The sequence below is a fragment of the Tursiops truncatus genome, chromosome 3 (assembly GCF_011762595.2).
Source record: "Tursiops truncatus isolate mTurTru1 chromosome 3, mTurTru1.mat.Y, whole genome shotgun sequence".
Classification (NCBI taxonomy): Eukaryota; Metazoa; Chordata; class Mammalia; order Artiodactyla; family Delphinidae; genus Tursiops; species Tursiops truncatus.
In genome coordinates this window covers 83,314,344-83,330,172 of record NC_047036.1, presented here as the reverse complement: position 1 = coordinate 83,330,172, position 15,829 = coordinate 83,314,344, and the positions used below count along the sequence as shown (strand labels likewise).

At 40.0% G+C, this 15,829-nt stretch overlaps 1 protein-coding gene across 11 annotated transcripts in view; it reads right to left on the bottom strand.

The window, feature by feature from the left end:
* The window catches only part of MACIR (macrophage immunometabolism regulator), a 322,019-nt gene extending 306,517 nt beyond the window's left edge, over nt 1–15,502 (bottom strand). For 4 of the 11 annotated variants that reach the window (XR_012330796.1, XR_012330794.1, XR_012330795.1 and 1 more), the window contains exons 1-3: nt 15,363–15,502; nt 8,084–8,173; nt 2,044–2,093 (exon numbers count right to left, since the gene is read on the bottom strand). The gene's annotated coding sequence lies outside the window, so the exon portion shown is untranslated. The other 7 variants (XR_012330797.1, XM_033853072.2, XM_073802374.1 and 4 more) reach the window with 6 other exon arrangements.
* Between the last annotated feature and the right edge of the window lie 327 nt (nt 15,503–15,829).

Below are 15,829 nucleotides of genomic sequence, written 5' to 3'. Positions count from 1 at the left end.
AAAGAGAAAGACAAATACCATATGCTAACACATATATATGGAATTTAAGAAAAAAAAAATGTCATGAAGAACCAAGGGGTAAGACAGGAATAAAGACACAGACCTACTAGAGAATGGACTTGAGGATATGGGGAGCGGGAAGGGTAAGCTGTGACAAAGCGAGAGAGAGGCATGGACATATATACACTATCAAACGTAAGGTAGATAGCTAGTGGGAAGCTGCCGCATAGCACAGGGAGATCAGCTCAGTGCTTTGTGACCGCCTGGAGGGGTGGGATAGGGAGGGTGGGAGAGAGGGAGACACAAGAGGGAAGAGATATGGGAACATATGTATATGTATAACTGATTCACTTTGTTATAAAGCAGAAACTGACACACCACTGTAAAGCAATAAAACTCCAATAAAGATGTAAAAAAAAATTTTTTTAATTAAAAAAAAAATTAACTCTTCAACTGTGTTTAAGGGGCATACAATAAAAGATAAAAGCTGATCAATTTCTCCAAAGAATCCAATTTAGACCTAAAAAAATTTTTAAGGTATGGAGGAGTCTTAAAGGAAGGTTCCCACAAACCTTGTAAATGTTCTTTATTCCATATCTCCAATCAATTATTTAAAGAAAACCATTTTGTAGTTTAAAAGTTAATCCTAAATCCAGTAAATCAGGCCATTTTTAATATTAAACATATATAAAAATCAAATGTTATTTGACTATTTAATCCTAAAATATACCACAGATTTAACAGTTATTTTATTCTGCAACACCTAAGACAGTGCACTTTTGAATAGTTTGGTAAATGGCAGAACAATTCACAACGAATACTAATATTATTCATCACAATGATCACATTACATATTTGGAAAACCCCAGCAACCAGAAGTACCACAGACAATGGCCAGGTTCCTAGGAACTTGCAGATGGAATTTTGGAAAATAAAATCCAAGGGAAACTGAGTGACAATGTCACTTCTGATAAACTTTACCTCTACTTGATCTTCAATTAGAAGTAGGTAGCACAGCTTTAAATGTCTCAGATCACTAATTAAAACAATGTCAACTAATAACATGTCCAAAAATGTGATTTTAAGATTAAATATTTACTGAATTAGGCTATTATATTAAATAACTCTCACAAATCCCTTTGTAAAACAAATAACCTTTTCCTAATTGAATCATTTTCTAAAATTTGGGTATTCAATCAAAATCTAAGCAATCAGAAAGCTAAAAAAAAAAAGTCCCAACCTTATTCCTTCATTTGCATGCTGTATTTTCTTTTCCTTCATTAGAAAATAAATAAACCAAGACTATGAAGAAGTTACCAGATGCCATCCTGTCCTCACTATGGTCAACACATCTCTAGTACAACTGAAAACTAATATCAAGAATGATTCCTGAGGGCTTCCCTGGTGGCGCAGTGGTTGAGAGTCCGCCTGCCAATGCAGGGGATGTGGGTTCGTGCCCTAGTCCGGGAGGATCCCACATGCCGCGGAGCGGCTGGGCCTGTGAGCCATGGCCGCTGAGCCTGCGCGCCCGGAGCCTGTGCTCCGCAACGGGAGAGGCCACAACAGTGAGAGGCCCGCATACGGCAAAAAAAAAAAAAAAAAAGAATGATTCCTGAGATAAAGTAAATGTCAAAGTGATCCATATAGTTTTGCTTATTACTTACTTTTTACTCTAAATCTTAGACTATTTCCAATTTTAATTTAACCAAAATACCTTCGTCCCTCAACACTTCTAGCTTTAAATTAATTGGTTTTATTCTATTTTATTAATGTAAAAATAAATTTATATTTAATTGTGTAATTTATTTCTCTGTTGAGAGGATGGGAATAGGAGGTGACTACCATGCATACTTTGATACGCATGCAAAAACCTGAAGATTTCTCATCTAATAAACTTTAGAGGGCCATATGAAACCTCATCAGATTTTATGCTGAACAAACAAATGTTTACTCTAAGCCAAATGACAAATTAATCCTTCCTTTCCCACTAATTCTGCAGTCCAGAAAGAGCACAAGAGGACAGATCCAAGGCCTCCAACATACCTAACCTGACAGGCAGCTACAGGCGGGAAGTGTTTCTCTGATACTTCATTCTGAAAGAGAAGGAGAGGAGGGTCAGTGAAACCTAAATAATCAGGGCTGTGGAGGAGATGGGGACCACCCAAGGGGAGTTACCTAGGTGGTGACACTCAAGCCATCAGTCCACATTAAGTGACAAACCAGTCTAGGTTTCTTCCAAATCTGGCAGTCCATGACAGTCCATGGATTTCCACCAGTCACCTTACTGCATTCCCTGGTATATTATAAACTTCCTAAAATTCATGAATTCACACTTCACCCATTCTGAATTGGGTGATAATTCAAAAAGAGGCTAAGCTGGAAGTCTTCTTATTTGCCCCTTAGTATAAAAATTGCTAAGCGAGCTAACAGCGTGCAAAGTCACAGTAAAGAAGAGTGGGCACAGGCTTCTCTGGTCAATGCAATCATCAAAAGTTTGCTCCCTCACTAAGTCAATCCTGCTCCATCAAGGCAGACCAAGAGGAATACTTAGAAGCTCTAGGGGTTGAGGATAATGAATGGCAGGATACAAAGGTTTGAGAGAAAAAGAAATTATATACCAGCTTAAAAATAGTACCTAGAAAATTAGAAAAGTGAAGAAAGTGAGTGAGACAATGTATAAAGGTCAAGATTTGGTGTGACAAGAAAAAGACACTTCTGTTAGATGAGTAACTATGACTGGTTAAGTTTCCAGCAGCCAAAACACCATAAAAAATATCACCTGGCTTGGGCAAAACTATCCAACAGGCTCTTCAGACATCTAACCTGATAGACAATGATTTAACCTAGATTGTTCAGCAGAAAATGTAGTTTAAGAACTCTGGAAATGTCAACCAAGCAGCCTACCATACTTTAAGAAAACTTACCATATGTAAGACACCTACTACACTTTACTAATGTAAACAACACACTCCCTGTAGAAAACACTACCTAACCAGAAAGTTAAAGAAATAAGCATTTCTAATATCCTCTAACAAAAATTTTTAACCTAGGAACTAAGGATCAATGCTCTATGTAACACTTCGGAATGAGGGTCCTGCTGTACTGGAACATGAAAAAGCTCATTTTAGATATTACACACATAACAGCTGCTACCTGCTGAACCTCTGATGAGTAATTCTAAGGGCTGGAAAACTGCAGTTTTTAGTTATAAAACATCAGTACTCCTGTTCCAAACGATTGCATATTCTCAAAACTAACAGTTCTTTGAGGTGCTTTCATGGTCTCTGTAGCATACTGTCCTATATACAAGAACATCTTCAGATCTTGACACTCATGTAGGAATATGAATGGTGCAAACAGGACTCAGCAAATTGCACAGATTTAAAAAAATGATCCTTTTTACTTATATTTTGCCTTTCTAAAGAACATCTACTGTGTGGCACTAAGAAAGCTATGTGGAAGCTGGCTGATTGGCAAGTAAATATTTTATTTTTAGCTCGGTAGAGTGCTGACTAAGCAGCATAACCTTCCACTCCTCAATGTGACCGAAAACAAAACTTTTTATGCTATTAAATTGCCGAAAATTTCCTGAGTAGATTTAAATATTGGAGCAAGATCCTGAGAGCAGTTACACAATCAACGTTTACTTATCTTTTTAATGGGCAGCAGTAGTGTAGGTACTGTCCCATCTGAAGAGGGGGAAGTACTCTCTAAAAAAATGGGGGTGACGTGAAAGACAATAAAGACCGAAAGGTCTCAAAGTCAGCATATATGAATGTCCAATAATTTTCACTGCAAAATTTCTTATTAAAGGCATTCATCAGGGAACTCGGCTATCGTGACTACATTGGATGTAGCCTGTGTTAGCAGTATATTCTTTGTATTTTACCATGAAAACTCTGCTTATGGGTTTGTTATTTTTAACAGCATTCATGACTAAGCATTTTGTTTTATATTCTAAAATAAAACTTGTATCAAAAAAACATACTGCCAAGATAAACAATTACAAAGCACTCTCTGTAAATATTGCAGGTATATATGCAACAGGCACCACGCCCACTGCATCCTTAAGAATAAATGTGAACCGAGAAATCAAGGCCCACTGCTAACTTCTGCACCACAGAGCACTACAAATTGGAGACCAACAACAGAGACCCTTACTGTTTCCATTAATGCCTTTCATATGCAGTTTAAAGCAAAAATAAAAACTGGAAACAGAAAATATGATACCAGAAGCAGCAATATTCTGTGGAATAGAGTCTAGAACAGAAAATGCAACAAGCATAAAAAAGTCAACTTGTAGTTGAACACTGCTTTTATAACTGAGTTTCATAAACAAGTACCAGAAACAACTGTAATTTTTTTAAATGACACCTAAGGGTCTTCAATATCAAATTCCCTCACAATCCAATCAGCAACAGTGGCACTCAAGTATATTTATACAGCATACGGAAGACCTGGCAATGTTCACAGGCACCACTCTGTTTCTTTGAAATATATGAGGACTCAAAACTAGACAACGCTAAACAAGGAAACACTTCAATATTTACCAGGAAAATGTACACAGTGTACATTTTTAAAACATTGGGTACAGCATGCAATTGTGAAGTTTAGCTGAAACTAAAGCAAAAAGTCCAAACCACAACACACATGTAGGGGAACCTGATGCATCAAGACCAGCACGTTCAAAAGAATGTGACCATGGAATCTACTCAGCTCTGAACACCCTCCAAGAGGCCAAACTTCCTATACATTTGGCACCAGGAGCAACATTTTGAAAATATAACCTAGATGTCTCAGCTCCTTAGACCAGCTCTGAAAATAGCTGATAAGTTTCACAACTACTATACAAAGAATTATTTTGAGAAGTACTGCATTCTGGGAGTGTTTTTTTTTTAATCAGGCTTATCAAAAAAAGTCACCCTCAGTAATCAAAAAACTGCTCCAGTATGCTTGAACTGTTTTTAGCAACACATAGCAACAAAATTTAAGACAAAACAGATGTAATGTAACTGTCTAAATATACAGAACAAAAATATCATGTGAACAAAATCTTTTTCAAGAGGTACCTGAAACGAACCATTCAGAACAGAGTCATTCCTTGGGAAATGGAGTCCTTCCTAAGCATGACCATTATCAGTCCAGTGATATCTAGGTCTATCTAGTTTTAGTGCCAGAGTCATCTAGGAGTTCACTTTCCCGGAACATCCAATTACAGAGAAGAGGACATGTAAGCCGTGAAGGCAAGGGCCTACCCAGGGCCAGGTGTGCAGTTCCAGGTCTCCTGGCTTCAAGTCCAGTTCTCCTTCAATGTCATCATGCTGTGCCTCTAGCACATGGTTCCCAAAGCTGTCTACACACTGACACATCCAAGGAGCTTCAATAAATACTGATGTCTGTGCTCTATCCCAGATCTGTGATTTAAATCATCTGGGGCGTAGCCTGGGCTCTGACATGTTTAAAACATACCGCAAGTGCTTCTAATATGCAGACATGTTTGGGAACTTGTCTTATAGACATAGAACTTAACAGATAGAAGAATTTCACTCCTGTAAGTTCCTGCCTTCTTTTCCTTAATCAGTAATTATAGTCACATTAGTGAGTATCGTTTTTGGCTGCTTCCAACTGCTAACAACCTATCCCTAAGGCCTTCTAATTTACTGTTTCTAATCCACTGCTGTGCTTAAAAAACATCTGCTAATCAAACTTGTTAAAACTGGATATAAAATATAAATAAATTTATGCACTGAATGAGAATTGGGCTTCTTCATCTGCACATATTTTGGTATAGTTACAGTTATTTTAGCTTCCTAGAAGCCTCTGTCAGGTACAGCCACTTTGGATCACAGTTGGGCAATTTCTTATAAAGTTAAATAAATGCTTATTAAACAACCCCACCCACCTTACCTGTAGGTATTTACCTAAGAAACATGAAAATATATGTTCACACAAAGACCTGAACATGAATGTTTATGACAGTTTCATTCATAACCACAAAAAAACCTGGAAACAATCCAAACATCCACCAACAGGGTAACGGACAAAGAGACTGTGGTTCATGAATAAAATGGAATACCACTCAGCAATGAAAAGGAACAAACCAGGATTACACTAAGTGAAAGAAGCAGACAGAAAATGTTATATACTCTGTGATTCCATTTATATGACATTCTGGAAAAGGTAAAACTGCTGGGACAGAAATCAATCGATGGCTGCCAAGGGCTGAGGCTGGGAGGAGAGGGCATACAACAAAGGAGCACAAGGGAATTTTGTGGGGGGGATGAAAATATTCTATACATTGACACTACACAAATGGCTACATTTGTCAAAAGTCATCAAACTATACACCTTAAAAGGGTGAATTTTACTGTATATAAATAATACTTCAATAAACCTGACTTTAAAAATAAGCCTGTCGGGCTTCCCTGGTGGCGCAGTGGTTGAGAGTCCACCTGCCGATGCAGGGGACACGGGTTCATGCCCCGGTCCGGGAAGATCCCACATGCCGCGGAGCGGCTGGGCCCGTGAGCCATGGCCGGTGAGCCTACGCGTCCGGAGCCTGTGCTCCGCGAAGGGAGAGGCCACAACAGTGAGAGGCCCACGTACCCCCCCAAAAAATAAAATAAAATAAATAAGCCTGTCACACCAAGTTTTTGATGCTCCTCCAAATTTTAAAATTCTTTAAAATCCTTCTGTGGACTTCCTTGGCAGTCCAGTGGTTAAGACTCCATGCTTCCAATGCAGGGAGCACGGGTTCAATCCCTGGTCAGGGAACTACGATCCCACATACCATGCAGAGTGGCCAAAAAAAAAAATCCTTCTTATACTGTTTAATCCCAGAATCCAAAGGAATCTAACGGTTGTCCAGTCTGTTTGAACACCTTCAATGACAGGTAACTCACCACCTCTCAAGTTGGTTCATTTCCCCTTTTGCAGCTCTGCTAGAATGTCTTTTCATTTACATATATAAGTACATCTATAACTATGCATATGTACATATGTACACATATATGTATGCTGTATGGAGAGAGAGATACACACACATTTCTGTAGCTTCTACTCATTGTTCCTTGTTTTGTGCTTTACTTCAATGGAATGAGTTAATGACCCAGCCACATCATTTCTTATTTAATAGCCTCTAAAAGTACTTTGTACCTATAGTTCTCAAACTTCTTGCTCTTTTCCTCAAAACTGAAAACTTTAGTTATGCTTCCATTCTTCAGTGTCTTAAATTACATTCCATAAATTTGACAGGTTATATCTATTAAATGAAACATTTTGTTTGTTTGTTTGTTTTTCCCCCCATCATTCTTTTGAATCATTCTACTGCTGACTTCTAATTTGGAGATTATTATGAAACGGCTTTTTCAAAAGATTATAACCACTCTACGTGGTTCAAAGCCAGGACCTACAAAGATATTGAGCAAGTAGAATAACATACCAAAGCATGAACTCACACTAATATAAATTTTTAAATGCTAAAAAGGTCATTATTAAATTTTTTCCCCTTCAAAGACTTGGAGCCACATGGACAACTGTGTCAGCCAGGTACACAGACACACTGAAAAAAGACAACAACAGCATTGCCTATTTTTAACAGTTTAAATTCATGGTGTGATAAAAGGAATGTCACACTTGCTGTAAACTGAGAAACGACTAAGTGAAAATGATATTCCTTTCAGTTACCTGTTTGCCATTCTATATGTATAATACACAACCAATCCTTCTGCAAATTACTTCACCAATTTTTGGAGATTAACATTTTTACTAAAATTTCCCTGAAATTAGAGCAACTATCTCTTTACTATATTTCAAAATATTATTCCATAAGACCTCCTTTATCTTACAAGAATAAAAAAAGGAAAATCTACTCAAAAAGTCAAACATTTCAATTATAATAATGTTAGCATTCAGTAATAATAATTTCAGTTCTCACTATTAAAAATTTCATAATTATACTATATATCTTTATAATAATATACTGACATTTCATATTCATCTGGTTTATATAGTACTTAAATCACATTATAGTATTATGTTCATACAACTGGTTAACAAACAGAAAAAGCAAAATATAACTCACCAGCCTAAATCCCAGAAGACGTCACTGTACAATTTCCAATGAGTCCCAAGGGAACACAGGCATAATAATTTTTCTGCTCTACTCCAGATACTAAACATGAAATATAAAAATAAACCTTTAATTTAACAAGTAACACAACTTATAAAGCAGTTATGTCAATTCTAACTGCAAAGCATGATGAAGCAGGAGATACTAACACCAGGTACAGGTTACATAGGATACAATATTAATTAATTAAAGTAATTTTGAGTTTGTTCAGCTAAATGCAACCTCAAACATTTTATCATGCTTGTTTCTCTGTGTTCTGTTGCTTAACCTCTACCTGGAGACTAATAGTAGCCACCAGGGCTAAATGAAGAGCCAAGAAAACTTAGGGGTTTAAATGTTGGTTCCACCATCCAAATCCTATTCATGTGTTCAAAAGATTCGCAGTATCCTATGGAAAATATAATGCTGAGACTGGGGTCAAAGGAAAAGGTCCTAGACCTTGCCTTGCTAAGAACTCTGCCTCTTGACCTGGCATAAGTAGCAATTTTTAAAATGAGGACAATTCCATCCTTCCTCCCTCATAAAGTTGTTATGTGGATCAAATGAGAAGTAGGTGAACGTTGTTTTGCATGCTGCAAACCCCTTTACGAATGTGTGATGTTATTATTATGCAATTAATTTTTGATGTCTACTCTTTTTAGCCATAAAATAGCAACAATCCTCCCTAAGACTGCTCTGAGGCAAATGATTGAAAGGCTCATGGAAAAACATTTTTTTAAAAAAGAACAACTCAAAAACACTTCTTTATAGTTATTACATTGCTTACGGTTTCTAACATCTCTTCTGTGCCTTTCACCTCTTACTTGGGGACAAATGTATAAGAAAATCTATCTTTATCTTGTACCTCCCCAATTAACTGGGTTAATTTCTTAAGACCAAGAAAACTCAAAGTTTCTTCCACCTGTAAAGGTTTCTTTGGTTGGTGGGTTTGCTGTTGTGCTTAACTTGTTGGGGGCAGATGGTGGCTCAAATGAGTTGAATAGATTCATTTTACCTATGTAAGTGCACAAAGCCTGAAGTGGCAACAGTTCAACTCATTCCCAAAAAGATTTGTTATTCATTATTTTTCTAACCAGCACATAAGAGTTTTATCCAAAGGAAATGGATTATTACTGAATTAATAAAGGTACATGCTTCCTCCACTTGGGACCCTGGAAGGAGCTAACACACCCAGAACTATCATTCTTAGAAACCAACATGATTATCGACCTTTGAAACTTCTTTAGATTTAGTTTCGACACCTTTCCTTTCATTTTTTGTCACAAACTATTTTCAAATTGGGTAACCAAGAAACCTAGATAATTAAGTCTGTTCCACCAATGAAGCCTCTGGTTTTAACATAAAATGAATTACAGTGTAACAAAAATTGTTACCTAACAATAATTTTTATTTAACATAATTTACCCCCAAAGAATCTCCCCAATCCTAATGTTATAAAGTTCAAATTGATTTCTTATTCAAGTAAATGGATTTTTAATGGGGAAGGGAAATTTTTAAAACCTTTTTTTTTTTAGTTTTAGCACCTTCTACAAGCCAAAACCTATATGCAATTTATAACATTTAATCTTAACAACTATATAGTCCCATCAGGAAAATATTACCCCCGTTTTAAAGTATTTAATCAAGTAATACTATTTGAAAGTCAGAGCAAAACTCCAAACCCCAATTTGTCTGTTTCCAAAGCCCACTGACATCACTGGCTCTGTTTAGTGATAAGCCCAGGTGTGTAGCTTTTTACACAATAATCATGTTCCTGAAAAATGTATATTAATTTTTGTAAGTGGGATCCTATCTTAAATGTATGGAGGGTTATTTTATTTAAAAGCTCTATTGCCCCATTTGTGAAACAGCTGGAGGAAGGTAGTTTTAATTACTAACTCTAGGGTTATTTCCAGCGTGAAAAATGTCGAAATTCTAAGGCACATACAGGAGAGTCTTATACAAAACCATTCTAAATCATAGACCCTTTCTCCTCAGACCTTATAAGATTTTTTTAAATCAAAAATTCTAAGCCAGGAAAAAATGTATCAGCCAATATTTGCTGGTTATATGGTTGGATGCCAGATACAGAAAGGTATCTCCACTTGATTTTTCAGGGCTACATCTATCGCAAAGTGAGATAGATTTCATTTAGACTTTTAGAAATCTAGACTGAAAACCCAGAAAAAGGAACATTAGAAAAAATTTAAAAAACTGTTTGATTTTAAATAAATAGTTTTATAAAGCAGTCTAAAATCTCAAACTATCATATAATTTGTACCATGTTTCTGGTGATATGTCCTTCTTTTCAAGCTTTTAAATGCATTGGAAAAATATCTTTTCCAATATTTTTTCAATACTAAAAGGAAAATCAACCTAAAACTTCATTCTGGATTTGAAAGCAGAGGAGCTTTAAAGTAACTATCCAACTCTTGCACTAGAGCTGATGTGGAAGTCTAGGAAATGGTTGTAATTTCATAGTAAACAAAGTGTGGTAACTAATTATCCCTATTATGCCAGTGCCAAGCCAAAAACAGAAATACAAACAGAGTCCAAAGGAGCAACACAGGGCGAAACCAAGGTGTAGGAACTCTGTTCCATTTTTTACTCATTTATGACTCAGCTTACTGTTTGGTGTGTAATTGCACGTTATCCATGCACAGGTGCTAAGAGGATGATGATGATAAGGATGGTGAAAAAGAGAAAAAATTTTAAAATAAAAGGAACGAGGTCAGAAACTAGTATAAGAATATAGCTTCTTTAAGAGACTTCCTATAAAGGAACGTAGTAAAAATTATAATAAGGATTTTATTCTCATCTCCCATTAGAAAGAACTAAAAGACTGTAATTCAAAAGTCCCCAAAATATATACCCTCCAAATAACACTTTTAGGATACTGTAAAATCTATAAATATCTAGCACTTGCAATTGATTTTGGCCAATGTTTTGAACATGAAGCTTTGGCAAAGTATCAATGAATCTTCTCTCAAAAACAGCCAAAGGGAAAAGAGCTCATGTGAAATTCTTACAAGATGGACTAAATACTGCATAAAAAACAAAAAGAAGTAAAACTAACACAACAATGTAAAGCAACTATACTCCAATAAAAATTAATTAAAAACAAAAAGCAAAAAAAACAAAGGGAAGTAAACAGAGCAAAGGCTAGAGTACATAATGCTTCCAGCTATAAGCAGCTGAAACAAGCAGAAAAGTCCTGTGACATAATCCTGTAAGCAATGAAAATAGGAAAAATTAAGCCTGGTCAAGAGCTACCCATAGGCCTCTGGACAGGGAAGCCATGGGTGACTAAGCAAAAGACACCCAACATCTGACTGCAAATGAAGTTTCTACAAACAGAAAAGTCTGCAAACATTAACTAGCAAGTGTGTCAAATTTTCTCAGGCAAGGTGACAGATACCATCACAGGAAAATAAAGAAGAATGTCCTTCAAAAGTCGGGTGATCATATGTCTCAGTTTAGAGCCAGTGAGTGCCCTGGCATAATTATTTACAGCACCCCCTTTATCTCTCAAACCTGTCCCAGTTTGCTAATTGTATTATCATCCTACTCAAAAGTAATATGTAACAATGGAAAGGCAATGAATTTAAAAAGAAAGGAAGAAAGACCCTTCTGCTTGCATAGTGGCTTTCTTTACAGTTCTGAGTAGTACTTCTTTGGGTGTATCCACTCAGTCATTCAATTATTCATTTACTCATTCAACAATATTTCTTGGGTCTTACTGTGTCCCAGCATTGTACAGGTACTGGTGCAAATATAAAAAGTGAAGCCTGAGACCAGACAAGAGGGGAAGACAGACAGACATGGAAATACATAAATCTAACACATATAACAGTAAACTTGAATGGCACTGGGAACCTAACGGGAGTGATTTTCCCCCAAATATAGAAGCTCCATATGGAAATTTTCAAGCCCACACAAAATCCCTACACACAAAAAAGCCACAAATCTCTGGCTTCTTCATAGATCCATTAACAAAATAGCAATATGAAAAATATTAACAAAATATCACTTCCAAAAATCATAAGGTTATAAATATGAAGGCAAGCATATAGCCCTCAAGAATTTTGGTAAATAAATCTCACAAATCATTAAAGGTTATATTACAAAAAGAAAGATAAACTTCAGGCAAAGAAAATTGGTAGAGAAGTTACAGGTTCTAATTCTAGTTCCCAAAACAGGAAGGAAAAAAAAAAAATGGAAGCAGGTAGTTTCCTCAGAGTGGCTATTTGAGGAGAGACACATAGTGGAAAAGGACTTGGCAAAAAATAGCAATTTTTAAAAGTTCCATTCAGACTAATGAAAATATTTTGCTACCAACAGTTTCAGAGATTACTCTAATAATAAAAAAAAAAAGAGGACTAAAACATCTCTCAAGGGCTTCCCTGGTGGCACAGTGTTTGAGAGTCCACCTGCCGAGGCTGGGGACACGGGTTCGTGCCCCGGTCTGGGAAGATCCCACAGGCCGCGGAGTGGCTGGGCCCGTGGGCCATGGCCGCTGAGCCTGCGCGTCCGGAGCCTGTGCCTTGCGACGGGAGAGGCCACAACAGTGAGAGGCCCGCGTACCGCAAAAAAAAAACCCAAAAAACAAAAAAAATCTCTCAAGTAAGAGAACACTGAGCAGAAATAAAATGGTTTAACTGCCAAAGTACAACATTCACAATGAAAGTAAAATGCTTAGCTATACTTATGTGCTCGTATTAAAGGTTACTTTAAAATCATCTTACTTTTCCACTTGCAACTCATAAAAACTAAATCATCAATAATTTTTAAGAAGAGTTAAGTAGGGTGTGACTTTTCTGAAACCATCCTTGACCTTACAAACAAATCATTAACCACACCAACCTGGAAAGACAACCCATAATTGGTTCAGAAGAAAAAAAATGTGTTTCTCTTTCTAATATCAGTTCTTTTAATAGTAAATTCCTTAAAGGGCAGCATTCATTTTCTTTCTACTTCTACTAGTAGAAATTAAAGAAATTACCAGTGGCTTATCATTATGTGAAATCATCCTTCTACTTTTAGAAAAAAATTCAGTTTCACTACAAATATGACTGACAGTAACTGGAACTGCATGTCTACATGCAGTCTTTACAAGAAATTTGCCCTTTAGGAAACATAACTGAAATGGGACAGGTGTACACAGTGGAATCGGCTAACGTTCCAGATGAAAGCTTAAAACCAAGAACTTATTTTGATACGCTGGTGACGAAATCAGAGCTCTCTCTGGAGGAAACAAGCTGATTTTCCCCCAGAGGATATAAATCAGCAAAAAAAAAAAAAGATTTAATCCTGTATATAAGGTTTTATTACTCCCACCACACTAAATACTTTTAAGGGTTAATGTGCCCACTAGCTCTCCAAAGTATACAAAATTATACAGAGAAAGTAAACAAAGTCACTGACCATTATGTAAGGTCAATAAATACCCTCTGTCTTATACCCTGGAAGAGATACTACTGAACAGTCTAATTTACAATTAAATAACCTAAAATGTTGACAGAAGCATATTCTAAACACCAGTTCTTATCAAATCAAGAGGTTTCCGGGATCATTAATCCTTGTATTTCATGCTGGTCATTTTATTAAGTTTATAATGCATACACAGTTACATAATAAAAACATTGAGAAATCTGTGAAACATTCATTAAGTATAATTGTGTAAGCGTAAATCATGGTCTTGAATTAAAGTACCAAAAGCTTCACAATAATAACTAATACTGTATTTTGAAATGACTGGGAAAATAAACTTTGGGAAGAGGTCATTTCTATCTCCTTAGTGTCTAATCTGCTCTACAGGGTTAAAAAAATAAATAAAGCAACTTACAAGTGAACTGTAGTGTGGTTTATCTGAGAAAAACAATGTAAAATGAAGAGTCCAGAAACGTCGGAAATGTTGTGCAAGAGCTGTTCTTTGGGCTAGGAGTAGCGAGCACGCTATAAAATGCTACTGCCTCCATTCTTCCTCTTTCCTCGAATGATTAAAAAGTTCCCAGTCCCAGTGTTAACCTGTGCGCCACAGCCATACACATACACACTCAGCATCTTGGCTCGACACATATCAGTAACCAACCCGAGTGCAAACTGGCGTGGCTGGAGAAGCAGAGACACCCTAAGGATGTGGAACATTTACAAGGAGAAAGGGACAGGGCCATCATTCCCTTCGTGTTCCCATCTCCTTTCTGGCAGAGATTTGCAGATTCCACCACTAGAGTTTGGCAGCTTCACAATGGGGCCGCCTTCTCAAGGTCTGACTGCCGCCCGCCCGGAAACCCCTTTCCTCCGCTTCCCACCTGGCCCAAAGTTCACCCGCGACAGGTGGGGCGAGGGCGGCGATGCCCAAGGACATCTGCCGCTTTCGCTTCTGGCCAGCACCCGGCCCGAATCCACACGCGCGCCCCCGGCCACGGCCGGTCTGCCCGCCCCCGCCAAACCGGCAGACGCGCAGCGGGCGCTGGCTGCGGGTTCCCGGACGGCCTCGCCCCCCAGACTGCTGCGCGGACGAGGAGGGCAGGCGAGATAAGGCTGCCACGGATTGCCCCGAGGTGCTATCTGGCCCGGGCAGTCGCACCCGGCGCGCGGCCCGGGCAGGCAGCCAGAGGCGCAGCAGGCCCGGGAAGGACCTACTTCTCAATGGAGCCCCCAGGCCCGCTGCCCCGCGATGAGGCCACGGCGGCGGATGAGCCAGCGTGCGCGCCAACGCGCGCCGACTTCCGCACCGCCGCACCGCGGGAGACGCGCAATGGGTCGTCGAGTCCCGCACCTCCCCGGCGAGCGCACGCCGCGCGCACACGGGGGCGCACGCCCCTGCACCTTCACTCACACGCGCTGCACACTCACGGCGTCTCCGACCCCACCCTGGGCCAAGAAACTGCGGGCTCCCGGCACCCCGCCAGGGCCCCACCCAGTCCACCAGACTCTACCCCCCTGCTCGGGCGCCGGGGGACCAGACCGCCGAGGCCAAGGGCCGCTGAGGCCGCTCGCCGTCCATCCCGGAGGCCCGCCCGGTCAGGGTTCCTCAGCACCGCGCGGGCACCGCACGCCCGGCCCCGAGACGAGGCAGGGAGGAAGGGGCGGCGCCACGACTGGGGCTGGCACCGAGGATCGATGACTGGGGCAACCCCCCTAACCCACGCACCCACCCACCCATCATCATCACCACCACCACCACCACCACCACCTTTTCTGCAGCACAAAAGGTTGCAGAAGGAACCGCCGTTCCCGTGCAACCTACCAGTGGCCCACAGCTCCGCCGCCTCCGCCGTGCTTGGGGTCGCGGAGACTGAGACAAGGGCTCGGGAGGCGCAGGGCTGCGGCGTCGAGATCCGGGCTGAGGCCGCCAGCCGAGCCAGCCGGGTACCCTCTCCGCTCCCACCGCGCTCGGCGCCAGCTACGGCCCGGCGTAGTCCCCGCCTCCTTCTCCTCCTCCGCCGCCGCCGCCGCACGCCTTCCCGCCCTCCTCCCTCTGGCTGCAGAGGCGCAGCCCGTCAGCGCTGAGCCCGCCTCCTAAGCCCAGCTCACACACCCTGAGGAAGGGCGGACCCGAGAGAGAAAGGCGCTCGGGAGCTGGAAGAAGGGGGCTGGGGGGGGGGGGGAGCTGCCGGCTGCGGTGGTTGAGGGGGAGGGGGAGGAGGATTCGTAACCCCCCCTGCCCAGTCCAAATCCGCGCCCGACAATTCAAGTGCTCCCACTCCAGGCCTG